Source organism: Terrapene carolina, unplaced genomic scaffold, assembly GCF_002925995.2.
Source record: "Terrapene carolina triunguis isolate 2854851 unplaced genomic scaffold, T_m_triunguis-2.0 Scaffold93, whole genome shotgun sequence".
Classification (NCBI taxonomy): domain Eukaryota; kingdom Metazoa; phylum Chordata; order Testudines; family Emydidae; genus Terrapene; species Terrapene triunguis.
Genome location: NW_020664444.1, coordinates 15,831,117 through 15,847,253, shown reverse-complemented (window position 1 = coordinate 15,847,253; position 16,137 = coordinate 15,831,117). Strand labels below are relative to the sequence as shown.

At 47.2% G+C, this 16,137-nt stretch overlaps 1 protein-coding gene and 1 non-coding gene across 5 annotated transcripts in view; one reads left to right on the top strand and one right to left on the bottom strand.

Annotated features, from left to right (window-relative positions):
• Positions 1-2,871: 2,871 nt before the first annotated feature.
• TRNAL-UAG lies at positions 2,872-2,953 on the bottom strand. The gene has a single exon. It is a non-coding gene; the product is annotated as a tRNA-Leu (tRNA).
• A 133-nt stretch (positions 2,954-3,086) lies between these two features.
• The window catches only part of EEF2K (eukaryotic elongation factor 2 kinase), a 54,277-nt gene continuing 41,226 nt past the window's right edge, over positions 3,087-16,137 (top strand). For 3 of the 4 annotated variants that reach the window (XM_026650617.2, XM_026650614.2, XM_026650615.2), the window contains exon 1: positions 14,014-14,128. The gene's annotated coding sequence lies outside the window, so the exon portion shown is untranslated. Of the gene's footprint in view, positions 3,133-14,013; positions 14,129-16,137 lie in introns of those variants that run through there. The other variant, XM_026650616.2, reaches the window with a different exon arrangement.

Here is a 16,137-nt window from a genome sequence, read left to right as displayed (position 1 = left end):
TATTATTAATGAAATAACATTGTTAAGTTAAGAAAATGTCATCATCCTGTACTGCATTTATGCCAGATATTTTTAAACCTGAAATGTGGATGTCCTGTTTGTGTGTGTCCTTTGTCTCTTGAAAGTGATGCAAATGTTATGTTATTGGACAAATAAGTATATTATAAAAACTATTTAAACAAGAAGGAAACTTTGAGAAAAGCCCACACACATACACTGACATTTCCTCCCGCTTTGTTCTACTTTCTGTGAGTTACTAAGGCTTGTCTCTTCCTATGTGACCATACAGGACCTAGCAGAATGTAGACATAATCCTGACTTAAATAATAACAATGGTATTACATTTCCTTTTCTTTTTCAAATGATACTAAATAGTTCATCTATTTTTATTGGTCCTTGGCTGGTGTGTATGAATTTTGAGATCACCTTGTATTTATACATTTAGCCAGCCCATGAAATAGGACTTTTTTCTGCAGCACCTCTTTTAAATTGACTTTTAATTATTAGGAGAGGTGATGTGTCAGTTGTTTGGTTATATAGGTCCTTTCAGCTGCTAAAATTAACAACATACTTATTGAAAGATTATTAGAATGAAATAGGCATCTAAAACGCATATATTTTCAGTTATATATTCTCATCTGAATACAACCAGTTGAAAATATACCACTAGATAGAAATGCAAAAAGTTACATATAGTTTAGCATCATTTTCCAAAGTTCTTCCAAGATAAGGGAAACTGAGCCATTGTCACAAACATCAATTTGCACAGCCAGGTAGATTGAGAACACCAGGAAGATTGTTTGGGCTGCTTTCCCAAAAGCAGAGGGTTGTTTGGCTGACCACAAACCTGCTGGATATCCCAGAATCCATTGATGACCACAGACATCTAAGTGGAAGCCTCCTCCATCTGACCCCATCCTTATCCAATGATTTCCTGACAATGTGACTTAATTGGAGACTCACTAACTGGGACTCCCCTCTGACCACAGCAATCCCTGCAACCCTCAGGAGGGCTATGGCTTAAAAGTAGCACACACAGTCAGTGGCTATATTACCTTTTCCAGGTAAGGTCTGTGGGGATGAAGGGGGTGGGGGAAGTGTGATGTGCATTTTTGCACTGGCCCACCCAGTCTCCTCCACTTCCCCCAATATGGATCCGCGCCATGCAGAGAATGCTGCTCTCAGGTCTGAGGGGTAGCATGATATTACCAAAGTGTCTGAAACACCCATTTTGTTGTATGATCTAACAACATACTAGCTGCAATCATGTGTGAAAAAGTTTAGTAAGCACTATTCTCCTTTGAGTGACACGGTAAAGGCGCTATATGTTATCCAGTTCCTAACCCACCCTCCCCGTCCCTTTTCAGGGACCCCTCTCACAAGACTGTGTCATTTCAGGAACTATGGTCTCTTCTAGAGTTGGGAGCAATAGAGGAAGTTCCTTACCAACCCAAAGGGAAAGGGCTTTGTTCCTGGTACTTCCTGGTCCCAAAGAAAACTGGTGGCCTCCATTATGTTTTAGATATAAGAAAGAGGAACATATTCATCAAAAGAATTATGTTTAGGATGGTCTACGATCCCTTCTTTGGAGACTAGAGAGTGATATGGTGCCCCCAAGCTACAGAACATGTACTTCCATGTGGCAATACGTGCCTCCCACAGGAAGTACCTTTGATTTCTGGTGAGCGCCAATCACTATCCATACACATTGCTCCCCTTCAGTCTATCTTCATTCCTGAGGGTTTTCTCCAAGTGCATGGCGATGGTGGCAGCCCACCTATGACATTTGGACATTCAAATTTTTCCCTACTTGTACAATTGGCTAGTCCAAGCAGCATCCAGCAACCAGATCTAGAACAATGTCCTAGTCCTCAGACAAGTCTTTTCCCAACTAGGCCTGCAATTAAATTTGCAAACGTCCCATTTACTCCCTTCTCAATGCATAATGTTCATAGAGGGAGACCTTTGATGCAACACTAGCCACATCTTACCTCCCAGCTGGAAAATTCCATTCTATAGTTACCCTTTCCAACATCCTCAAATTCAGTCCTGTAACAACAGTGAGAGCCTGCCTTCAGCTCCTAGGCCATATGGCATCATGCATGTCTGTAACCCCACATGCCAGACTTCACCTTCACTGTCTGCAAGCCTGACTTCATTCTGTATACTGTCCTTCCAGTTGCAGGCACCCTCTGAACATGTGGATTTGCATACCTGCTCGAGAGCTCCACACTCTGACTCGGTGGCTGGACCCAGCAAATGTCTGCAAAGGAGTCCCATTTTTGTCCCCATAACCAGCCTTGACTCTGGTGGTGGCTGCTTCTATCAAAGATTGGGGGGCCCATCTCAGTCAACTTCAGACTCAAGCCCAGGACAAGGCTTCCATGATCTTCATTGCTGTGGCTCGGCTATCAATGTTGGTTCAAACAGACCTTCACCCTCTGTCTGTCCGTGCACCAATAACTCTTTCACTAGTTTCAGCTCATCTGTCCCAGAAGCAGGGCAAATCTCTGCATAAGAGACTGGTATCTGTCCACCTGACCGCTTGCATGATCACTCATGAGAAATCGTGCTCCCATAAGGTCCAGACCATTTTGGTGAGCATCAGAAAATTCTCCACAAGAACCATATATGCATTGAAGGGGAAGAGGTTTCTATGGGGAAAGAGACAAATTCACAAACATTAAGAAATACAAAGCAGACACAAAATAGCAGATAAGATGATACCCCCTTCCTTCTAAATTGCCCTCGGGCACATCACTATGCATTGATGCCGCGTCAGGCATAAAACTGGCATTCTTTCATTAGAAACAAATTTAAAATACTGATAGGAAACTAACAACTGGCCAAACCTGCAAATAAAAGTTTTCTTGGCAGCGGTGGGATTCGAACCCACGCCATCGAAATGACTGGAGCCTAAATCCAGCGCCTTAGACCACTCGGCCACGCTACCACCTGATTGCTAGGGTGACCTTGAGGGCTATATAGAGAGGACAAGTGCTGACTCGGTGCTTTTCCTGGCCAACCTCCTTTATTTTTGCCACTGAGTTTAAGCCACCATCTGCTTAGCCAGGCGCCCGGCGGTGTTTGTCTGCTCCCCCAGAGAGGAGCCGGAGGGACCAAGTGCAGCGGGTATGTACAGCGACGGGGAGCTCCCGGGGAGCGGGCTGGCAGTTTAGGAAGGCGTGTGGGGCCGGGGAGGGGCTCACACCCCGCGGGAGCGTGCACAGCACGGAACAGCCCCTCGGGCCTCTCTGGGGCACCCGGGCGGCGGACGGCTGCTGCAGCGGCTCGCCGAGCGCATGGCGTCTTCAGGGCGCCGAGTACGGCAGCGCAGCGTTAACCCGCAGGGGCAGCAGGTGGCGCTGCTGCGCCGTCGCTTCCCACTGCAGCATTACCCCGCAGGGGCAGCAGGTGGCGCTGCTGCGGCGTCGCTTCCCAGCGCAGCGTTAACCCGCAGGAGCAGCAGGTGGCGCTGCTGCGGCGTCGCTTCCCAGCGCAGCGTTAACCCGCAGGGGCAGCAGGTGGCGCTGCTGCGGCGTCGCTTCCCAGTGCGGCATTAACCCGCAGGGGCAGCAGGTGGCGCTGCTGCGGCGTCGCTTCCCAGTGCAGCATTAACCCGCAGGGGCAGCAGGTGGCGCTGCTGCGCCGTCGCTTCCCAGTGGTGCATTAACCCGCAGGGGCAGCAGGAGGCGCTGCTGCGGCGTCGCTTCCCAGTGCAGCATTAACCCTCAGGGGCAGCAGGTGGCGCTGCTGCGGCGTCGCTTCCCTGCCTGCTGCACCTGGCTGAAGCCATCATCATCCTGCTGCGTGGCACGTGTCCCTGCCCCGGTACGTGCCGTTCCCAGGCTTCGCTCTGCAACGAGTCAGCCCAGTTCTTCCCTGGCGCTCCAGCCTCCACCCAGTGCCTCTCCCGTCCCTGAGGGACTCCGCTCCTCCCCAGTGCCAGCAAACCCACAGATACGCTGGCACCTGCAACCGCCCTGCCCTGCCGCTGCGGGATGAATTAAAGGGTCCAGCCTGGCTAGGGTGACCAGATGTCCCGATTTTATAGCGACCGTCCCGATATTTGTGGCTTTGTCTTATATAGGCGCCTATTACCCCCCACCCCCGTCCCGATTTTTCACACTTGCTGTGTGGTCACCCTAAGCCTGGCTGAAGTCCCCGGGGGCCTTTTCGAAGATGTCAAAGCAAATTAGCAGCCAGTCCCCGCCCACCCCAGGCAAAGGATATTTCATTCGTTTTCGGGCAAAGATGCTATCCCCAGTAAGGATGACGATGACTGCAGCCTATGATCCTTTTCTGCTTTGTTGATAATTATGACTACTGCAGCCACCCCAGAGCTATCTTTCTGCTACTTGTGCTTTGAGTTGCTTTTTCTATTTCTCTTTAGCCCACCTCAGGAGCTAAGCAGATGCTGCATTTTGTTCCGAATTAACAAAAACTTCGCTTCTTACCAGAACCAAAAAAGCATCTGACGTGGTCTGACTTCTACCATTTGCCTCTTGTAACTCAAAAATAATTGAAGGATTTTGTTTAATATACAGTAAAAAGGTGTTTCCTCTTAGATAATTCTCAGCCAGCAGTGATTAATCAGACAGGCTATAAACCAACAAAAACTGGTTGCTTATAAGGGAAATAGTTTCTCATCCTTAAATATAGCCTTGTTAGTGGTTGCCCCTATACATGCTTGTTCCTCCTTTACTGCTGCTTCAGGGGGGGCTTTCTCTCTCTCCCCACTTCCTTGCTGAACTGAATACACCTGAGGAAATTCCGCGCCACTGCCCAATGCAGAATTTTGCAGAAATTAACGTTATACTCACAGAATTTGCTTTCCCCCATGGAAATGGGCTGCAGTGCTGCTAGCCGCCAGTAGGGGCCACTGGACTCAGCAGAGCCCAGCTTGTACATAGAAGACACTGCTGGGGGAGGGAGATAGAGCAGTGTTTTTCAAACCATGGGTCACGACCTGGTACTGGGCCGCGGCATGTCAGGCACTAGGTCACCTTGCTCTGGTCAGCACTGCTGACTGGGATGTTAAAAGTCCCGATGGCGGTGCTGCCCAGCTAGTGCCTACCTTTTCCGACACTGTGCTGCGCCCCGAAAGCAGCCAGCAGCGGGTCCGGCTTCTAGGCAGGGGGCCATGGGGCTCCGCGCGCTGCCCCTGCCCAGAGCACCGGCTCTGCACTCACATTTGTCGGGAACTGGCCAGTGGAAACTGGGAGGGTGGTGCCTGCGGGCGAGAGTCGCTTGAAGCCACTTGCACGCCTCCACCTAGGAGGAGCCAGACCTGCTGCTGGCTGCTTCCGGGGTGCAGCACAGGGAGCCTGCCTCTGTACCCCAGCTGTGACGCTGCCGGGGAGCTGCCGGAGGTAAGTCTGTGCCCCAACCCCCTGCCCCAGCCCTGAGCCCCCCAAACCTGGAACCCCTTCCTGCACTCCAAACCCCTCATCCCCAGAGCCTGCACCCCCAGCCCAGAGCCCTGCCCCTCTCCTGCACCCCAACTCCCTGCCCCACTCCAGAGCCCCCTCCCACACCCTGAACCCCTCATTCCTGGCCCCACCCTGCAGCCCTCGCCCCCACCCCCCAACCCTCTGCCCCAGCCCTGAGCCCCTCCCACACACCAAACCCCTCATCCCCAGCTCCATTGGATCATGGGGATCAACAATTTTCTTCAATTGGGTCCCCAGAAAAAAAGTTTGAAAACCACTGAGCTAGAGGGTTCCTGGCAGCTGCAGTTCCCAGCATGCTCTTAGGGAAGGAGAGGGCGGTAGGCAGGAAACTCAAACTCTGTGCAAGCCTGGGATCAGCAGGCTGTTTCTCCCTCTGGATCCCTGGGCTCTGGGCAGGGGCAGCTCCATGTTTTTTGCCGCCCCAAGGACAGCAGTCAGGCAGCCTCCGCTGCTCACGCAGATTCGGCAGCGTTTCTGCGGGTGATCTGCCAGTACCGTGACTTCGCTGTACCCGCCGCTGAATTGCCGCCGAAGCCGCGGGACCAGCGGACCTCCCGCAGGCATGCCACCAAAAATTGCCTCACTGCCGCCCTCACGGCGACCGGCACGCCGCCCCCTGCCGCTTGTCACCCCAGGCACACGCTTGCTGCGCTGGTGCCTGGAGCCGCCCCTGGCTCTGGGGGGGGAGAGGGGGTTCAGGTAACTGGTCTGGGGGCAGGGCCGGCTCCAGGCACCAGCTTAACAAGCAGGTGCTTGGGGCAGCCAAGGGAGAGGGGCGGCACCTGCGGCAATTCAGGGGCGGCAGGTCCCTCACTCCCTCTAGGAGCGAAGGACCTGCCGCTGAACTGCCGCCGCCGATCGCGGGGTTTTTTTGTTTTGTTTTTTTTTCCAATGGCCGCCGCCGATCGCGGCTTTTTTTTTTTGCTTGGGGCAGCAGAAATGCTGGAGCCGGCCCTGTCTGGGGGGGCCCTGCAGCTAGGCTGTGGACAGGGATGGGGTGTGAGTATCTGGCCTGGGGGCCCCTGCAGTTGGGCTCTGGAGAGGAGGGGGTTCAGGTGTATTGGCTGGGGAGGCCCTGCATGTGGGCTCTGGGGTGGAAGGGTTGTGGGTATCTGGCCCCCCAGCTTGGCTTGGGGTAGAGGGGACAGAGAAACAGGAACTGGGTTGCAATAGGTGTTTCTTTCTCTACTCCCAGGGGAATTTTTGTGTATTTGCTGACAGGTATTTTGAAATAAATTACCAAATTGAAACTGGCATAATTATGTAGTGTTATTATGACAAATAAAATTTTCAGAATTTTTAAATTTTTGGCACAGAATGCCCCCAGGAGTAACTGAAGCAAAATATCAGGCTATTGTATGCTGGAAGCTCAGAAATGCTGCTCTTTTTCTCTCCCCCTCATAGCTTTAAAATCCATCTTGGTCCCTCTCAACAAAATAGAAGCCTTTTAAAAATATGTATGTATGTACTTAAAACTTGTATTTTCAGTCTCTCAGATGCATATTCTCATGGCCATTCGTTACTTTGAGCCACACTTTTACACATGCTTTATATATAATGTGCAGTTACAACACTTGTTACCCTTTGCTCCTCCTCAGATGTAAATTTCTACCATTCTTTTCATTTCTGTGTAGTGTTTATCCTTTTGGCTTTTCTCTGGAGAATTATGCCACATCTGAAGTTGTATAAGATGCACTATAGTATAGTATATATCCTGGCTACAGCTGGGCAAATTCACAACTAAACTCATGACCAGGTAAAATTCATCAGCTTCCATACCTCTTTACACACTTGAAACTCATACAAGGCTCATCAAAAGATTTGCTAAAGTTCACTACCTTTTGCGTGGTCTAGAGTTGATGGCTTTACATCAAAGTCATGGCAAATTCACAGTGTTACCCCTGAATTTGGGTGAAAACTGGTGGTTTTGACTGGTTTTTTTTTATTTGTTTGTTTTTAAGATGTGAAATCAAGAAGTTCCAACTGAAGCTTTGGAGCAACGATTCAGATTGAAACCACTTAAAATGGCAGCATTAACTGCTGTGTTTTATACAGAACAAGATCTGACATTTTGTGTCACCTTGCCAGTTATTGTCTTCACCTGGGGAGCCAATTTAGCCACTGTCTAAGCAGATGCATCTCCCATTGACTTCAGAAAGAGTTTTACCAAATAGAACCAGAGCTGAATTTGGTTTGTGGATGGAAGTTTCAGTTTCCTTATCATGGGACATAACATGGGCAGTTGTACCTTTGTGATTGCTGTGATGTCAGCAGGAATTGATACAACTATTCTTTTGTGGTTAGGGGGGTAAACAATTAACGCTGTAACTAAATGCCATAGTTTTAGAACACTAAATGGATATAGATTATACCCGCTCTCTGTATCCCTATACCATGTGTCTGTATTCTCGGTGTCTGAATTCCACTACATTAAATGGATGTGGTGTGAAAGAGAGTGAGAGAGAGAAAAATTAATATAAAATGAAGTTATATGCATGTTCATTATGCTTACCCTATGAATCAAGTGAGATTTATGGACCAGCATGTTTAACTTAGAAAATTGATGGACACATCCTTAAGGACAGGATGTTTAAGAAACTAAAGAATTTGATGGCAATTTTGTGCCTGGGATTTTAAAATAATGTAGTTTCAAATTGCTCTACAAGTTTGATGCTGACTGCAAGGTGTTTTCCTTTTTAATGAGTGAAAAATGCTGCCCTCTTAGAAACTAGTTTCTCAACAAAACCTAATTTCACTCGTAACACACTGGATTTCTACAGCTTTCACGGTCACTGGAAAATAGCAAGTTGTGCTTGCATTGCTAAACATATTAGATCAAGGAGTAATATGTTAGACTTTCAGGACATTAATTTGCTAGGCTGCCACTAGAAATTAATGTTGAATGTTCTCAAGAAAGAATCAAATAAATTAAATGCAAAGCTCATATATTGTAGTAGAAAAAATTGATTTCTAATAACATATTAAGACATTTAAACTGAAAACCAAGAATAAAAAATACTGCATATGTGTGCAACAGGGCTAAGTTAAAGATACTTAATTTTTGCATTTTTGACTTTTGAGTATTTTAATTGTTCAGACTTTCACTAAACAAATTTGAGTGATATCCTTTAAAAATAAAATATCAATGCTTAGTAAAATTAGAATTTAAAGTGTCCTAATTAGTATTCAGAAGTCGCACCTCATTAAGGAGAATGGGGTAGAAGGAAGGGTGAATTTTGTATTTTGCTGCTATGATTAGGTTGGATTGTCCCCCTAGATTCATGCATCCATCCATGAAGAGATGTTCTCCTCTTCGTGCAGAAGGAAGGCTAAGCTGCTGCTCTATTCTGGAGAGCGTTGGAGAGAAACTGGTCATATCAGGACAGTGTTTATCAACTGAGGGTTACAACTTCCCCACCCCTTTCAGGAGTCATGAAATACTATAATGGGGGTTGTGAGGCACTGGCAATTTTATTACAATTCTAAAACAACAAATATAAAATGTCCACCATTACTTTCCGGAGGCCAAAACATTCATTGTTTGTGAGGTTAAATATAGTAGTTGTAGCATACATTTCTACTATTACTTGTATAATGACTGTAAAGAGATCACAACAGTTTACTTTGAATAAGCAGTTAAGCAGAAAAGATTGAGGAAACACTGGCCTAGTTCATACCTCTCATGGAGCTATTATTTCAGATTGTCTGCAGTCTCAGGAATATATCCTGCATTGGGTCACATTCAGGTTATAGCCACACTATATATTTAAAGGAATTTGTAACCAGTTACTAGCATGGTTGTCTCTAAACATGGCTGTGTCCAACATTCAGTTATGTTATTAATTGTTTCATCCTTGCCAATGGTCTAGGCTGGCATAATGTAACCATAGCACATTATTTTTATTGCAATGAGGACTGGATATTTTTCCTACAACTGTGCCTGTATAATCAATTTGACAAGTCCTCCTTCCTCTGAGCATTCTGCAGTCGGACATCCCAGAGTGCATTGCAAAACAAGCTGCTGCTCTCTGTATGTCCTCTAGTCGTTCATTCCCCAGCACTATGGGATTGTTCTTCAGGTTTTCCCAGAAGCCATATGTACAACTATGCTTCTGCAGCAGAGTAGGAGCTGTGCTGTGGCTATGCAAACAATGGTTATAATGGCAGAGGGCCTGACTAGTAAGTGATTAAGGTGTCTGGGTCTCTACATTGTTACAAAATCACAGATGCAGCATAGTGTGAGGGGGGCTTCAGAAGGTTTTCTTCACAAACAAGAAGCATTGGAAATTTTTCTGCTTTAATGAAAGGTTATACTCTGCAGGAAATGAGATTGCCAGAGGCTGTAGGAGGGTTGCATCAATTAATGGCACAATGTAGCTGCTGCTGCTTTTGTTTTTTTTATATGAAAAGACATACTCTGCAGCCAAAATTGCAGGGATCCTGAAATCAGAAAATCCATTTCCCCCAAGACACACATACACACACACACACATTTTTTCCCCCTGTCTCCCAGTTAAGAGAGTTTTTTTTTTTAATTAGTTAATTTGTTTTTGGGGGGAGGATTCTGCTCTGCATATTGCAATGAAATATTAGTCTCAGCAGTAGCATTAGAACAGCAAGTGCTGTTTCTCTCAACTCAGCTGCTGGGCCTGTCAGAGAAGAACAGATATATTGTGCAGTTCTCCCAATCTGCACATGACATCACAAAAGGCAGTAAGGACTGATTCTGTAACTTTTACTCATGCTGAGCATGTACTCATATGAGTAATTTTAATAAGCGTTATGTATCATGAGTAAGAGTTGCAGAATCTGACCCTTAGCAGATGCCCACTGAATATAATTAAGCCAGAATTTGTTTACAGGGAGAAGATTGCATTTTTTGTCATTGGCCCATAACTCATAAATAGGATTTTGCTCAAACATGCCACAAAATTCAGCTTTGGACAGTAACCAAACATGGAAAATTTCAGCCCAGCAAGCGAATGTTTTAGAAAGTTATGAGTGAGCATGTACTGGGTGTTATAAGGGAGACTGTTTTGCAACTTTATTTAGAGTGCATATCCCTATATCATTTCTCTTGGATAGATTAAATTAAAAAGCACACACACACATATTAAATTTTAGAGGTTGAACTAAAGCTAGGGAGAGCAAAGTAATTTTTACAGACAAAAATTAGTGCAATTAGTAACTTTGTATTCTGGTGCTGAGAAACCGGTGGTAAAGGGCATGTTAGAAATAGTTAGAAAAAAAGAGACATTATGGTGGTTGCTGCATTCAGAAATCGTGTTGGTTACAGAGAAGGCACAGTAGTTTTATTAACCACATAAGCATACAATTTGGACTGAAGTCATCTCAGGATTCTGGGAACACTGATTTTTCTCTGTAGGCTCATTCAGAGGCTTAACATAGGCACTGGCCTAATCATTCCCACTCTAGTCTTTGTACAGGGGGATTAGAATTCCACACATAGGCAGCAAAATGATAACTTTTTGTGCACAAATAATTAGTTATCAATCCTGGTCCTTTTTCACACATCCTTTTCATACAAATGTGTGGAATGTATGTGGTTAAAGTAGCATATAATATTTTTAACTTCTGAAAAGAAGCAATAATACCTTGCCCTGGGTGTATAAGAAAAAAAAATCAAACTGTTTCATAGCATTTAAACTTGCTTAACTGACTAATATAGGTAACTAATGGACAGAAACAAGCACAACAGTGATAAAATCTTAATTGAATCAAGTGAAATTGGCTCACAGAAATTCACACACAAAAGAGCAGATCTACTGCCCCTGATATCTGCTGTAATTCATTAGTTATTTACTGCATTACACTACTATACCTGCTGGATGCTATTTAGAATAGGAAGCTACAGGAACATTCCACTAGTGGAAATTATCTTCTGTGTCCAGCAAATTGGATTGCAATATTTGGAAGAGTGCTATGTTAAAATATACCAATATTATTATTCATGTCGATCATTACATTGAAGAGCTGTTGAATTTGAAATACAAAGGAAAGTATTTTCTGGACACTGGTCTCTGTAGACTGTATTGCATTTCACTGACTTTTGTATCAGTTTGTTTTTTCTCCCATGTGTTCTTGGAAGTAAAGTGGGCAAAGAGAATTAATACATTATTTCACTGTCTCCAATTCAGGTAAGAGTTCATCTGCAGTATTCCAGGAATATAAAATATTGTTATTTTCATATTGCATACAAGGATTTACTTTGTGTCTCTCAATTAATTGTCAAGAGTAACTTATACTTTTCTGTTGGGTTTAGTCAAAGCAAAAAGTGAAGCTTTTTGAAACTGCCACATTAGAAACATCCTTATGTAAGCACATGACCTTCCTTTTCATTACTGTTACAATTACAGTGTATTCCTACCTGTTTTTTAGTTGCTATTGTGACTTGTGACTAACATGAAAGTAGATGTTTTGTTTTTTTTCCCCTTCCCCCCTTCTATACTGTTTACAATGCTCTTCAAGAACATTTATGGCAAAATGTTGCTTTCAAACAGCATGTACTGTTTGTACATTGTTTTTGCATCTGGGCAGTAATATCTTGCAGACTCACCAAGTGAACCATTATGCAAAGTCAAACTACAGGCTAGAAAATATGTACACATATATTACCTGTTTGATCTGGCAGCCTTTTCACAAACAGAACTTCCATTTACCTCCGTGGCAGTAACATACAACTAAGGACATATGTGAATATCCTATGGTGTAAATTTGTGTGTGTAGCTCCCATTATTGTTAATAATGTAAAGAGTGTAAACCCTAGGGCAGTCAGATAATAAGATAAACAGTGGGCATTTAACCGATCATTCTAACCCATTTATCTTGGGTGTTTCAGAACAGGGGTGGGACACAATGTGTACAGTCCTGGGTTTACAATGGCTCCAGTGGCTCCATGGAGCCAGGCCCATGCTCAGAAGGGGCCCCAGCCTGCTCCGCTTGCACTGAGCCCCGAGACCCCGCTGGCTCCCCCCACCCACCACTTGCTCCTATTGGCCTGCCCACCTGCTGCCTCCTCGTCCCCACCCCCCTGCTCCTCTCTGCCCCCTGGCCAGACCCCAGTGCACCTCCGGCTCCGGGCAGTCTCTGCTTCCCACCACCTGTGGGACCCCACCTGTCTCTCCGGAGCTGAGCCGCCTGGGACTGGTGCAGAAGCCTGGCCAGTCTCAGCCAGGGTCGGGGGGGAATAGGGTGGGGGAAGGGGACAGTGCGGGGAGCTTGGCTGGGCCCCTCCAGGGGAAGCGCGTTTTGAGGGAGCCGGCCCTGGCCTGGCTGATCACACCACTCCCGAGGGACCGGAGTGATTCCCCGCTCCAGGACTAGCTCTGGCTGCGCTGCCAGCTCAGCCTGGCAGACTCAGTTGCCTCCCAGCAGGGCCAGTGAGTGCAATTGGGAGGCAGGGCATAGGGGAGTGGGTTTCTTGCGCGGGGGGTAGGGGGGTGCTGGGCTGTGAGGGGGCAGGGAAGATGTGTATGTTGGGGCACTAGGGAGTGGGGGTTCTGTGGGGGGTGCTGGGCAGTTGTGGTGGGGCTGTGGGCAGGGGGGTGCTGGGCAGGGATGGTGTTGTGCAGGGCGCTATGCATTTGTGTGGAGGAGGTTCGGGGGGTGCTGGGCATAGGGAGTCAGGAAAATGTTGGGTGGGGGGGCTGTGTGGCACAACATGGGCCCACCCCCCGAGGGGAAGGGGCATGTTGGCAGCACAGGGCTGGGCGGGCTACTGTGTGTCTGGCAACTGCCGGTTTGTAAATAGTGCCCTTCCACTGGGCTGCCCCTGCCTTGCCTCATTGCCCCTGCCTGGCCCCTCACTCTGGGGACTGACCTCCACACACCATGCTCCATTGCCTCCATGGGAGCCCACAAATAAGATTGGTGCCAGGCCCACAAAAGGTTAATCTGGCCCTGAATGTGTACTTTGAACGCTGGTCCTTGTGAGTAGGTCTCCAGTAACTGTCTGGTACCTTTCACTAGCACTATCCATAGGGAAGAAAACTAAAAAATGAGAACGAAAAGACTCTTGGGGGTCCTGCAGTCGCTTCAGCGGCTGATGACCTGCCCCCTCCCGCCCCCACTATTCTGCTGGCTAGAATGGAGGAGGCGATGCTGTGAGTCCCAAGGCAGTGTCTGTCATGTCCCTAATTAGTCCCTCCAAGCACGAGACCAGATGCGAGGGACAATGTTTCCTGGGTGCCACATTCTCGTTTCAACACTCAGGAGCCCCCCCAAATCGTAAGGAGCATGTGCTGAGGCTGGGCTGATGCAGCCAGCAACAAGCGGAGGGCATCAGGCCGGGGGGGGAAGGGCGTTGTAAGGCTCTGGGGCAGCTTTACACCATGTGTGGGGACGGAGCTCACACACCGCGCAGGGAGCCCCTGTGCATGAGGCAGAGACACCCCATGCCTGCCTGCTGCAGTACCGCCCTCCGCCAGCCTGCGGAGGGAGGGTGCAGCCAGCCAGCTCCCGCGGGGACTGGGAAGGAGAGCGAGAGAGGCTGATTCCGAGACCAGACGCGAGCTGTCCGCGTGCGCTCCCCGGGGAAGGAGCTGGCGCGTGACCCTCGGAGGGAAGTGCTCGTCGGGGTTTGTGTGCAGCTGCAGCGGGGAGAAGAGCCTTGCTTCCTTGCCTGCTGCTCCGGGAGCCGTGTGTGTCTGCACAAGGTAGGCCAGGCATTGCACCGTGTGTCTGTCTGCACAAGGTACGCCAGGCTCTGCCATGGAGCCTGCTTCTCCACCTTGGTTTTGCCGGGCTCCCCGGTTAGCAGCATATCTTCTCCGGGCATGGTGGGAGGGGGTCAGGAGGCTGCTTCGCTGGGGAGGGCTGGCAAACGGCTCGGCCTGCAAACCCTGCTCAGTCGGTGTGCCCGCTCTAGCGCTCAGTATGGCACATTACACATGGACACGTTTGTATTTTAACACGCATTTTTAGTAATAATTGATTCCCCTTATTTAGCATACTAGCGTATTCACACAGTGGTATCCAGAATATTACAATTTACCACAGTATTACTACCTGATTGGGGACTATTTATGTACCATAGTTGCAGTATTTTTAAGGAAGAGCTATTCTTGTCCTGTTGCATACATGCCAGTTATCCCTGTTTTATTGTACTTTTTCACAGAGCTGTTTATTTTTTTTCTGACTTGATCCTTGCAAAAATTTCCCATTGTAGCACTAAAAGGTCTTTCCCTGTTTTTCTCTGTAAATGCCCCCAACTGACAGTTTTTGAATGTTGGCAAATATGTTGTATTTAGACCAGGGCCATTACTGTAGAATAGTATAACCTTCCTTTTTACAGAGGCCATTACTATATACAGTAGTGTTTTTACAAGGGCTGCCTGTTACTGTAGAAGGCGGTGTGGGTGTTAGTTATATACGGATGTAAAGTTCATAAACGTCCAATGGCTAATGAAATTAAAGGCCTGTTGTGGGTTGGGGTGGGGTTGAATTTGTCAGTGATCAGGGAGTGGTAATTTGCTCTTTGTAAAACCATATTTCTGATGACAGTTTCCTCACAAGGGGCTTTTTGCCTGTTTCTAAGCGGAGGATGAGATGTTACCAGACTGTTTTGACTGCAGATTGTTGATGTAATGACCCTAAAATGTACTAGTCAGCAGATTTTCTTCTCAACAGCCTACATGCTGCTTTGTCCAAATAGCCAAAGGAATACAGTATGTGAGAATCAAACAGATGGAGGGGGGAAAATTCCCATTGACACATTGGTTTATTGCCAAGGTTGAGCTGTGACACGTTGCCTTGCACAAGGGGGAAGAGCATTATATGCACAGTGAAATGATTAAACTCATGCTGTGTTAATGTACCAAACTCTCACAAAAAGAAAATGTTACTAAACAGTTCAGATTTTGATGTACACAAAATAAGAAGATTTTTTTAAATGAAAAAGGATGGATAGAATTACAGACAATAATGAGCAGATATAATTCAGTTTAATCCAAGCAATGCAATATCTGGAATCAAATTGAAAAGCACACTTAAAAGTTGTGATCTACTTTTTAGAAGGAAACATAACAATGCAGAGAGGGGGTAGTTCTGGGTGCAGGGAGAGAGGTAGTTAGGGGCTGTGTGTGGGCAGGGGGGGTAGCTCAGGGTGCAGGGAGAGGGGTAGCTAGGGGCTGTGTGTGGCCCAGGAGTAGCTCAGGGTGCAGGGAGAGGTATCTAGGGGCTGTGTGCAGGCAGAGGGGTAGCTCAGGGTGCAGGGAGAGGGGTAGATAGGGACGGTGTGTGGGCAGGGGGGTAGCTCAGGCCTGTGTGCCAGGAGGGCTCCCCTGCGGTCCCTGTTTCTTGAGGGCTGTGCCAGCCATGGAGCCGGGTCCCACACCCTTGCGGCTCTTACCGGCTGCGTGAGCAAAGGGGGCTCGGAGCTGAGGAACAGCCTCAACCCCGAATCAGTGTCAGGTTTTGAAAATGTTGGCTGTAACTTCCCTAGGAGAGTTTTCAAAGCTGCCTAAAGGATTTGGACTCGCAGTTCCCATGAGAATAAATGGGAAATAGGCATCTAAATCCCTCAGGTGTCTGATAATCTCCATCCCCTGTGTCTTGCTTTCCAGGTCTATAAAATGGAATACGTAACTCAGAGGTGTTTTAAGGATTTTTTACCTAACGTTTATGAAGCATTTTGAATGAATAAAGAACCACATGGTGTAAGTGC